Source organism: Phyllostomus discolor, chromosome 7 (assembly GCF_004126475.2).
Source record: "Phyllostomus discolor isolate MPI-MPIP mPhyDis1 chromosome 7, mPhyDis1.pri.v3, whole genome shotgun sequence".
Lineage (NCBI taxonomy): Eukaryota > Metazoa > Chordata > Mammalia > Chiroptera > Phyllostomidae > Phyllostomus > Phyllostomus discolor.
In genome coordinates, this window is record NC_040909.2 from 123,835,707 (window position 1) to 123,847,653 (window position 11,947).

General features: G+C 46.0%; 1 long non-coding RNA gene across 1 annotated transcript; it reads left to right on the forward strand.

Annotated features, from left to right (window-relative positions):
* The first annotated feature begins 1,674 nt into the window (after positions 1 to 1,674).
* Positions 1,675 to 11,562, forward strand: LOC118501771. The gene is made up of 2 exons (XR_004904426.1): positions 1,675 to 1,857; positions 11,350 to 11,562. It is a non-coding gene; the product is annotated as an uncharacterized LOC118501771 (long non-coding RNA).
* Positions 11,563 to 11,947: the final 385 nt, after the last annotated feature.

Below are 11,947 nucleotides of genomic sequence, written 5' to 3' on the forward strand. Positions count from 1 at the left end.
ATGTCCAGTTGTTACATTTGTTGAAAGAGGCTATCTTTTCTCCCCATGTTGTTGTCTTTGCTCCTTTGTCAAAGATAAATTAACTCTATTTATGTGTGGGTCTGCTTCTGGGCTCTCTGTTGCAGTCCGTTGATCTATCAGTCAGTTCTCCGGTCAGTATCACACTGTCTTGATTACTGCAGCTTTGCAGTGTTCAGGTGGTGTCAGTCCTTCAGCTCTGTCCTTACCCTTCAATGTTAGGGTGGCTATTCTGGGTATTTTGTCTTTCCATATAAACTTCAGAACTGGTTTGTCAATATCCACAAAATAACCTGCTGAGATTTTGATTGGGAGTGCGTTGGGAAGAAGTGACATCTTGGCAATAGGAAGTCTTCCTATCCATAAACATGGAATGTCTCCATTTACATATTCCTGTTTTGATTTCCTTCAGCAGAGCTTTCCTCACAGATATCTTGTGCCTATTTTGCTACAGGGATCTCACCATGTGGGAGATTCACCTTGCAAACAGATCCTCTCGCGCCAGCCACATCCCCCTGCAGATGACTGCGATTTTGGCTGGCACTTGACGACACTGTCATGAAAGCCCTGGGTGATGACCCCAGCTGTTCGCAAAATTTTGCCTGCAGAAACCATGAGAGATATTAAATGGTCGCTGTTATTTTAAACCACTACATTTTGAAGTAATTTGTTATCCAGCAGTGGATAATGAATATACTTAATAATTCAAATGGCTCTCTGTATGTTGTATTCTCTCCAGTTCCCTAACTCACTTTACATATGTACAAGAAAAAATATACTGTAAAATTCAAGATGGACCATGGCTAAAAATAATCACCTTATGCAAGAAATCGCTCATTTTTTGGTAGAACCAGTCTGTTTTAAAACACTACTTTGTTTTCCTGGTTTACTTTTGCAGCCTGAGCACCTTGTATAATACTTGCTACATAATAACACATTAAATAAATATTACCTTATAAATAAATGACTGAATTTGCTCCTCCAGGCTCTAAGCTTCTGGAGGGCAAGAATGATGCCTTATTCCTCATTTCATCTCCCTCACTTGGGACAGTGCTTAACACTGAGCATGAACCATTCACTGTTCATTGAATTAAATCAAACTTAATTGAAATTCTGGTTGAAGTAACTGACCTGAAAACAAGCGAAAAATCATGGCAAACTCCCCACCCCCTCATTGTAAGCATTAATACTGCATATTAACTAGTGCTGGCAAGCCTCATCAACCAATCATCTAAACAACTAACAACCCCCCACCCCTAAAAATCCTAAACGTACACTCCGTTAGTTCCTGGTAAACCATATGGGTTTTCAAATCAATACAACCATCCTCAAAAGTTTCTAGAGTCTTTATGAAACAATATATGATAACTTTTGCCTATGCTTAGGTTGTATAGTATTTCAAGGTGTTAAATTTGGCCGATGATCTGCAGAGGCTCGTTAACCGGGATTCTTCCTCATCTCATTGAGACTTGAACCATTTCAGTAGAGCTGAATTCTATGAACATCTGGAATTGGAGCACTCACCCATGCAGCCTGTAAGTTCAGTGACCTTTTTCCCTCCTTGGGAGGCCGGGTGTATCCAGGGTGTGTCCCAGCGGTCCCGAAGGCAGGCCAGACTTCCCAGGTGCCAATCCTGAGGCAGCCACTTACACATTTTGTGGTTTTTGACGTATAGCTTAACCTCTGCCTTAGTTTCCTCATGCAGAAATGAATAATAGTGCCTACCTCACCCGGTTGTTGTAAAGAGAAAATGGATGAACTCATGAAACGTGCTGTTAAGCACTAATAGAAATGAGCTCACTTGCCTTCAGTGCCTATTGCAGACCTGGAAAATTGCAGGTGATCTGTAAATCTTTACTGAATTAACGGGTAACGGTAAGGTGTCACTTTTTAAGGGGAGGGGTAGTTGCATTCTGCAGCATTTATCACACAGAAATTTTGTTTCTTCCGTTTTAGAAATTCTACATTAGACCAAAAGGAGGCAGTTAATTATGCTCATTGATAGAGGATATATGAGTAATATTGGCACATGATTACACTGAATTAGGGTTTACAAAATAACACACCGTTTGTGTTAGGGGGAACTTCTCTTTTTCATTCTAACCCCTTCGTGAGTGTGAAAGTGGCAGAAAGGAGTTGAGTACACAGAGGAGCATGGAATTCGGCAACCCGAGTGCCTCCTTCCTTCGTTGTTGGGCTTAGGGAAAAACCCTTCCTTCTCCCTCGGAAAAGGGGCCAAACTTCTCCCACTTGACCCGGAGCAAAACCTGGGAGAGGTAGGGGCCTCATTAGATTTTTTTATTCCCAACACCTGTCACACACGCTGCGTGGCAGGTGAAAGTCAGAAAAAATTGTTTGAAAAGGATGAAATATTAAATAAACACGGCAACTGGGGCAGCGTTTTTGACAAAATATTCTACCTTCGGTCTCAAACCTTCCATCTGTACTTGAACTTCCACCTACCTGGGTGGACCCAAGTCTTCCCCTTGGCAAGACACTCCAAGGAACACGAATAAGTGATCCAGTTGAAACCTCTTGCAGGAGACATTGGGGCCGCCCCCTTGGTGTGTTGCTGAGGAGGGAAAGGGCAGGGATGAGGCTGGGAGAAATGGGTCCCCTGTTAGTGGCGGGGCAACAGCGCCATCCCACTGGGCTGGGGTCCCACCCGTCCCTTAGTTACCCCTGCCCCTGCCTCACCCGCCCTATCTTGCACTAGGAAACAAGCTGTTAGCAACACGCGGACCGGACGACTCAGCGATGCGCCCCAGTAGCTGCAGACCAGGAATGTCTTGGGGGCCCCACCGAGTCACAGTCAGAGTCGAGCTTTGGTCTCTAGCCCCCGCTCCCGAAAGCGCGTGGACACCCATGGGAAGGCCAGGGCCGCCAGCGCGCGGCTGGAAGACCTCGGGCGGCGGCGAGCGTGCTGCTTCCAGCTGGCAGTGCCCGCGGGGATTCCAGGCGTCGCGGGAGGCGGCGGTGGCGCAGGAGGAGCGGAGCCCGGCGGGTCTAGAGCGCCCTCGCGGAGCTGCGCGCCCGGGCAGCCGCTGGAGTCGTTGGCCTTGGGCTCCCGGCCGCAGGTCGCGTGGCCCCTCCGGGGGCTGGAGAAGCGAGGGGACTTGTTCGGGGAGGGCGTGCAGATCCCGGGAGCTGGCCACTGGCCGTGGATCTTCCCGGGACGGTCGCTTCTCGCCCCCTCGTGGTGCTGACTTCCCAACCTCCCCAGCAGCATCTGGGGTGGGAGTTGGGGGGCGGGGATCCTGCTGGTGCTGACACCTGGGGGGAGGCTGCTGAGTCTTACCAGGGATCAATTTCATTGATATATTTTTCCCTATCCTATAGAAAACTCCCTATAGGGAACTTTTAGTAGGGGTGTATGTGTGGAGAAGGGAATTTCAATGAGATAAACTCTCTCATGGGGTTCATGGAGCCAGTCCACCAGCGACTGTTTCTTTTATTCCGCAAGTTTTCCTCTTACCTTTTTCCCCTTGGTAAGAATGCAGAAAACTGGAAATAATATGATATGTAAAACTGTAGCTTTTAAGCAGTAGGCAGCTTAGGTCTGAACGTTAAACAAGAAGCACTCTGATAAATATTTTAGATTACTCTTTTTGAATTTGAACAGTTTCCAAATTAGACACAATTCGAAAAGGACAAAACGAGTAAGGGCAACTGAAACGTTAAAATGGTGTTGCTTATGAGCGTGTGTGTAGGGCGACTTGACTTGGAAAAATCCTCTCTCGCACTGAATACTAATAAAATATTAACCACTACTTTAGAACAGATTCGACCATCACTAAATTGTCTGATTTAAGGTACTTCACAGAATATTTATCTTGTTTCTGAGTGTAAGAAGGGCAATAAAGTAGTGCATCCAAGTTGACCTGGATAAACAGTTCAAATTTGACAAAGAATGTGTTATTTCTGACCCAACCGTATTGAAGCAACATGTGGTTTTTCGCCCCAGCATCTGAGCAGTGGGATAGTGAGGTCCCTTGTTAAGTAGATAAGCTTGGGGGGGGTGGGGGGGGCCTGGGGGGAGGTGCTGTGGGGCAAGACACAAACTGGAAGGTGGACACATGACTCAGACATCTCTGTGCTACTGACCTGGGATGTGCCACCCCTCCCTGAGCCTCAGTTGACTCATATTTAAATCAAATGAAGAGATTATGTGGAGTAAGCTCTGAGACACCTTCCAACATTAGCATTTTAACCAGTAGCTCCACCAATAGGTGTTTTAAGCAAGTAATGACTTGGGGCTTAGGAGAAGATGGAAAGTAAAATTCCAAACAATTGGGGATTCAAATGCCAGCATCAACATTTATAGGCTCTTGCCCTAACCGGTGTGGCTCATTCAGTTGGGCATCCCCCCCAGAAGTGAAAGGGCACGTGCCTGGGTTGCAGGTTTGGTCTCCGGCCGGGACATGTATGAGAGGCAACTGATGAATGTTTCTCTCACAACGATCTTTCTCTCCCTGTCTCTCCCCCTCCTTTCCCTTCTCACTAAAAATAAATAAATACGATCTTTAAAAAAAAACACTTATAGGCTCTGCTTAGTACACTTACTAGTCCTGCAAGTTTGGCAATGTTAATGAGCAAGTTTCAGCTTTTTTGTCTGTAAAAACGGAGACAATTTCATAGGATTGCTTTCAGGATTTGTGATGATGTTATATGAAGTGCCCAGCACACAGGCACGCTACTCAGTGGCTCTTATTATAATTATCCTTACAGACATTAGAGACTGGTTGTACCAAAAAGATGACAAATATATTAGCTTCCAATGGTGAAGAGTTTCTAGAAAGGAAGCAGAGAATTTCACACACACACACAGGCACACACACACACACACACACACACACACACACTGCTGTGTTCTTGACCTGCAGACTACGGTTACATCTGGACCAACCACTTCACCCTGTGTATGGCTCATCATGAGTTAGAGGCAGCATCATGTGGATGCTTTCTCTTAACATCATCACCACTAGAAGAAGCAGTGTCTGATAATGGGCCATTAACCAGGTTTCTGTAAGAATCATCACACGCCCGTACACATACGTGCATGCTGCATTGGGATGTGCACAAAGTGCTTTTCTCCGCCTCCCCCCTCCCCACTGCCCATACCAGAGAAGGTTCATGGCTTTCATCAGATTCTCAAAAAATCCACGATGAAAGAAAAGTTACGGAAGAATTGGTGTTTGAATTTCCCAAGCAGATGTGAATTACACATACTTAATTTACTTAGATGGTGAACCACTATTGATCATTTTACTCCTTGCTTCTTGACATGAAATTGGAGGATGGATGTTCATCGTTTCATACATTTATTCGTCCATCCATCCGGTCTTTTAACCAACACACAGAGAGCCCACTGTGTTGTGGGCCCAGGCAGTGCAGCCGCAGTGGAGAATTACAACTATGGAACTGTGCTGTCAACCATCAGGCTAGCGCAGCCTGTGTGCCGCGAGAGGCCCATGCACGGAATGCTGGGGAAGTACAGGTCCGAGGCAGCAGGGAAGGGCTGGCATTTAACTGGGTGCAGCAGGAAGAGGGGTGGCCGAGGTGCAGAAGGAGATGTGGCTTACTTCAGTGCTTTTATTTGGGGACAGGCTGGTTTCTGAGCAGCTGCGGTGAAGACAGGGTCAGGGAATGGGTCTGGAAAAGGAGGGAGGTATTACGGAGCATCTGTGTGACCCTGGAGAACATGAACTTCCTGTACTTAAGGTGCAGGGGCTTTTCGTCAATGCTTGTTGGCTGGATGTTCATTTACTTCATTCTCTGCTAATTCTTGCTGTGGTTCCAGCAGATGAAGGCTGAAGTAACATGTGTCAGAGGAAAACTAAAAGAAAATTGTATGCAAAGACATTATTTTGCAAATTTGGAGGGGATGACCAATATTTGCTTTTGCTGAAGGGTTGTTTTTTTTTTAAAGCAGAGAGAACAGGGTTCTCATGAACTATATTAAACAAGACACTAATTGAAGAAATTTGCAAATAGTTGATTGTTAGTTTTCAACTACAATACAAAGATTATGTTGGACAAATCTTTTTTGGACTGCCTCTTAGTTAAACTGGTCAAGAGATCTGTTTTGTTAATGCATGTGGACCTTCACGAACTCCCGCTGGAGGAAGGTATAAATCAGCCTTGCTATGTAGCAGATTTCACTCTAGAGTGAACATTTTAAGATTACATAAGTACACATGACTCTACTTGTGCCTCTAAGGTGTCATTAGATGTTTTTGCTTGACAGGGAGGCCATTTAAAATCTAAAAAGTTGAAATGACAAGTAATCAAGTAAATGGGCCCAGGTCCTGAACGCTCAGGTGGCCCTGGGCAGTTATCTTGTAGCTCGGAAAGCTCATAAAGATAAATGATTTCATGGCAGATCACACGCCATCGCTGGAGAGCAGCCTTCCACGCGGAGGAATCCTTCATGTGGACAGCTTTGTGCGTCAGCTATTTTTGTTTTCATTTCAAGGCCATTTCAAAAGCTATTTGTATATCTGGGTTTTAGCTTGTCGTAAGAAAGTCAGTTTTATAGCCGGGCCTAACAGTCAGAACCAGAGAATAAGATGAGGAATACATCTTTCTTGATATCTTATTTTCCTTTCCTACAAAGTCCTTATTTTTCTTGTGCACAGAGCAGTTTCATTTGATCCATATCTCAGGCTAATAAAAAAATCCTTATTTTTTCCCCTAATTTTTAACTGGAAATGCGTTTCCAAAAATCGTCCGCTGGCCAAAACTTCACTGAATTTAAAACAGGAGAGTTCAGCAACTGAACAAAGAGTGTGAGCTGGAAATTGCAGCGGCATCTCAAAGCTCAGAAGGTAAAGCTATGAATCTAGAATAAGGACATGCGCACCTGAAGATCTGAACCCCCAAATAACAGAAAACTTCAAAACAATTCTGAAAGCAAGATTGTGGAGGCTTTGCAGAAGATTTCTGGGACAATGTGCAGGCCACAAACTCAGATGCCATGAGGGTGGGACAGAAAACGTCTAAGAGAAAAAATGGTGTGTGATGCTACTTTTAAAATTATTCATTGTTTCGGCTGGGGAGCTGTTGGCAGCCGCCATGTGAGGTGGTGTCAGCTCTGTCTCATGAAGGAAGTGGTGACTGAACCATTGAGCACAGGACGACGGGAGGGAGAAAGCTGCTCTTCCTGGTCCCTGGGGTTGAGCCGTATAAACCCCATCTGCTTGTCACATTTACATACACGAAAATACTCTAGTGTCCTCCTAGTAAAATTTCCTTTTGCCTAAGTCAATTGAGGTGGAGTTTCATGACTTGTATGCAAAAGTTTCCTCATGAATAGAATTCTCTTACTAAGTTTCAAGGAGTTAAAATGGTTCTTGTTCAATTAGAATGTCCAGCTCGGTGCTAAAAGTGCTGGCCTTCTTGATGCAAAAAAATAAAATTAATAAGATAATAGTTGCAGATCTAAGCAACACTCCTAATGGTCATTATCTGCAAAAATAAAAAATTAGTTTACAAAATATATGTAATTTTAACATTGAATTTACAATAAAAATTAGTTCTTGGAGACAAAGAACAGAATGGGCATGGTCTTGTTAAAAGAAATTCAACTTGCTTTACGTCTGTGAGCCTTTGCAGGTTCTCTGGACCAAGTTTAGGTTGTCCTTAACTTTTTGGGGGGGGCGTCACAGCAAGTGAATTACTCTAGCCCTTTGTACAACAGAGGTATTACTATGTTCAAGTTACAGGCTGTTATCAATAAGCAGTTGGCAGCATCCTATTATCTAACCACGGGATTTCCTGAGACATTCTGCATTATGAGCTCTTGGCTTACAAACATACAAACTGATTTCTTAAATTACATTCGTAAAACAGATTTTCTGGATGTTTCTTCCTCAACATCACAGAGATTCTGAGGAAAGAGCTGGCGGAATTCCTGGTGATCTGCTCTCTGAAGCAGGTTCTACTTAAATGTTGAGCAGTCCTTCTCACTTACATTTTAAAACGTAACACTTATGAAGTGCAAATTTACAAAGTGCTTTTGTGTTTGGAAAACACTCATGATTCATTTTAAAAGCTCGATTCCTTACACAGGATACAGGGAAGCTGACATTGGTTGGTGTTCACATGGTAATTCGATTATACCGATAATGTTCTCTATTCAGAATAAAAGAAGGTTTTTAAGAATTTCTGAAAAGGGATGCAGTGTTTTTCACTTTGTTTCAAACCAACAAAAATGTCCACCAGTATATTGTAAAGTTTTTGGTCACTATTTTTTTCCCATCCCTTTCAGCAGTAAACTTTGGATCACTGTGTCTTTCGGGAGTGATAGACGCGGAAACAGAATAAGACACTCTTTGTTTCCGAAGTCTCTTATTTTTGGAATCCCTCACCAGTGGGGCTGGCCTGGGATATTAACTGTCAATAGGGACACGCAATGAACACTTGGTACGTGGGACGCTTTCATTATTAAATGTTGTTGCCTCGTTTCCCCCTCTTAAAGTGAATTCTCCTCTCATGTAATATCCCTCACCTATTTTTTTTTTTTTCTTTTTGAAGTAGCAGAAGCCGGGCTGTTCTCATGTCTCTATGTATTTCTCTTTGCGGAGCACTCAGCTGTTTGCTGTTAGCCTGCGGGATCCTGGGCCTGTGGTGCGTGGCACGTGGGAAGACAGCAGGGACCCTCTTCTGAGGGGTGGGGGGGCACGTGCCTGCGATGCTTACAGCTCCCCCTCTTCCAGGGTGTTTAAATAAGCTGCGGCAACAGTGTGATGGTTTGAAGAAATACGAGGTGGAAGGGACCAAATGACTTCCAGCTGGAGGGGAAATGAGAAAATAATTATAACCTAAATTGTCCAACGGGGAAGCTATAACTGGATAAGCCAAAGAAAGGAAGGTGTTTGTCCCCACCGTGGATAGAGAGGGCCAAAGAAGAGAAACTATAAAAATAGTTTCAGAGGAAAATACAGTGTGAAGCTTTTGCAAATGACACAATTTCTCACAGCTTTAATTATGGTGGGGGTGTGGGCCCCCCCCCCCCCCATTGGCAGGAAATGGGCTTTCACTCCATGGTACTTGTTTAACACCTACCACGGAAGAGGTGCCAAATTAATTAAGACCATTAGGAGCATTATGCAGGTTGTGAGGCATTAAGTCCCTTTACAGGTGGCCTGAATGAAGCTGCGTTTTGCTTGGCTTGTCAAGCTACTTCTGCTGTAACAGGTGTTTCTGGCGCCGCCAGCCTGGGGACAGATGAGAGTCGAGTGTGGGCATACCCGCGACGGCTGAGCCTGTGCCCGTATAATTAGAAAAGTCCCATCTCCCCTGGCCCGTTCCCTGGCAGGGAACAGGCCCCCGGGCAGCCACCAGCCCTGTTTATTTAACACAGTCGTCAGTGCGGAGTCCCACCAGGCTTGGGGTCTGGCACGAGTCTCTCCAGTGCCAGCTGCTTCTTCTCTGTCTTGGTTGCTGCCGTTGCTGCTACTGCCACTCCCGCCACTGTCTCTCCTGCCTCTTGGCTATGTTAATAATGAGGGTGATGGAAGTGGTAGAAGTACAGGTAGGTTTAGAGTTGAGTCTATGTCACCTGGCCGACCTCTGGGTCTTGTTTCCCCTGAAGCAGGAACTGGGACCTGGGACTGTGAGATGGGTGCCTGTCTCCTGCAGCAGGCGGAGGGGTCGGGTTCTGTTCTCACGGGGCTGTGCACCTCTCGCTGCTTCCTGATCCTGGCTCTGGTGTACGTTGAGGGTTAGCAGGTACGACCTCTTCCTTAGGAACAGTAGTGCCACCCTTTTTCTCTGCTGGGACCCATGCAGGAGGGACGGTGGGATGTGATGATAACCATGAAACCAGCAACAAGGTGAGCCACCGCTCCTGTGGTAGGCATTGGGCCAGGAACTCCATGTGTTTGCTTATTTAATCCTCACAATGATTTGGAGGCGTGTGGAACACATTTTGGAGTCATTTGGCCTTGCTTTTTTTTTTTTTAATTGAAGTTTTTAGAGAGGGAGAGGAAGGCAGGGAGAGAGAGAGAGAGAGAGAGAGAGAGAGAGAGAAACATCAATTTATTATTCCCTTATTTGTGCATTCATGGATGACTCTTGTACGTGCCCTGACCTGAGGAGGAGAATGAGCATTGGAGAGGTTATGCCACTTGCCATGGGCTCCTCAGCCAGCAAGTGAAGCTGCCAAGATTCATGTCGAGGGTCAGGTGTCGTCTGGCTGCTGTGACCTCCCTGGAGCCATGGGGGAGCCCCGTGCACAAGTAAGTTCAGTATTACAACAGGGATGGTAGCGGAAGCATGTGTGATGGGCTGGGATGCCTTTTGCAAGGGTCACACCAGGAAGGCTTCATTGAGGACATGCCCTCAAGTTATACATGTCCACCTAGAAAATCAAGCCCTCATTTTGCACCTCGAATTCTCCATAAATTCGTTAGGTGATCTGGGACGATCACTCTATTTGGACCTCAGTGTTCTCATTTGAAAACGAGGGGAAGAGTGGAAGTGGCCTCTAATGCATTCCTGTAACTTAGAAACTATTCTATTCTAATCCTGTCTGCTTGTACCTGGGCTCTTCACTCACTCACCTCCGACTGGCCCAGGCTTTCTGATATCCGAGGTAGTGCCGTGGGCTGCTGACTGTCCATCACTGGCTTCTGGCAGCAGAATGGACTCTCGGGCCCCCGCCCTTGCCCCGATCAGGGCCCCAGTTGTGGCAGCCTTGAGGATGACAGGGAGCAGTTCCTGTCACTCTGCAATGCCTCTCTGCTCTCCTCACCCACACCTTGACTGCAGCCAGGGGGAAATGTCACATTTGCACTTCAGAGGGAGACAGGCAGGGCTCAGGCCTTTTATGTGTTGGACTTGAGAAGCAGCCTGCTGGACCGCCTGCTGCGGCGGACACAGCAGGCCTAGAGCAGGGGAATGCACGGTCGGAGCCTCGGGAGTCAGGGACAGCGCTGGAATCAGGGCTCCTTCACCAGCTCCCATGCTACTTAACATCTCTGAAGTTCAGTCCACATCTCTCTAAAATAATAATAACCACACGTACCCCATGGCTTGCTGTGAGATCTAATAGACTAATACATGTAAAGTATGAGAGTGTTAATAGCCTACCCGGGGAACAATTTACTCATCCTTCTCACTTATCGGAAGTGCCGGATTCCAAGGCAGAGATGGAGAATGACAATTTCACTCTTCCCAGCTCCTCTGGGAGCTCAGACAGCTATGGGATCCAGTTAAGGCTGACAAGACATAAAGGGAGGTTTGTTGGGGGAATTTCTGAGAAACACCTTTTCTTACCAAAGGAGAAATGATAAGTTTGTTCTCCTCCTCCTTACCTTTCTTGCCTAGGACCCTTGGCACACGAGGTTGTAAAGCTTGCACCTGGGACAGCCACCCTGGGAGCAAGGCGGAGGATTTATGGGCACTCGGAGGCTGGGAAGACAGAAAGATGAAAAGAAGCAGTGTCTTTGATGGCATCGCTGAGCTGCTCAGCCCACCCTGAGACTGACTGATCTGTGAGGTGACAACAATAATAAAAGCTAATTGCTTAAGCCACTTTTATTTGGGATTCAGCTCCTTGCACCTGAAACATGCTAATGGATACACTCAACCCCCAGCAACATGCTGGCATAAGGGTTTAGGAAGGTGCATTGTCTGATGGCAACGTGGCTACCATCAGAAACTACAGCACAGTACCCCAGAGGCATCGCTTGGTTGCTTAACTGTTACACGTGTGCCTTTAATAAGAACCCACCATATGCAGTAGCAGACTGATTAAAGCATATGGGAGGAGGCAGGAGGCACCTGCTTCCGAACCCCGTGGAGACTCTCGCATTCACGGTAAATGTTCTGACTGTTGAAATCATTCTCCTGTGCTCACCCTCCATTTAGGATTTCCAAATGCCTGTGTTCCCTGCTTCCTATCTGATTCTGTCAGAGAAGACAC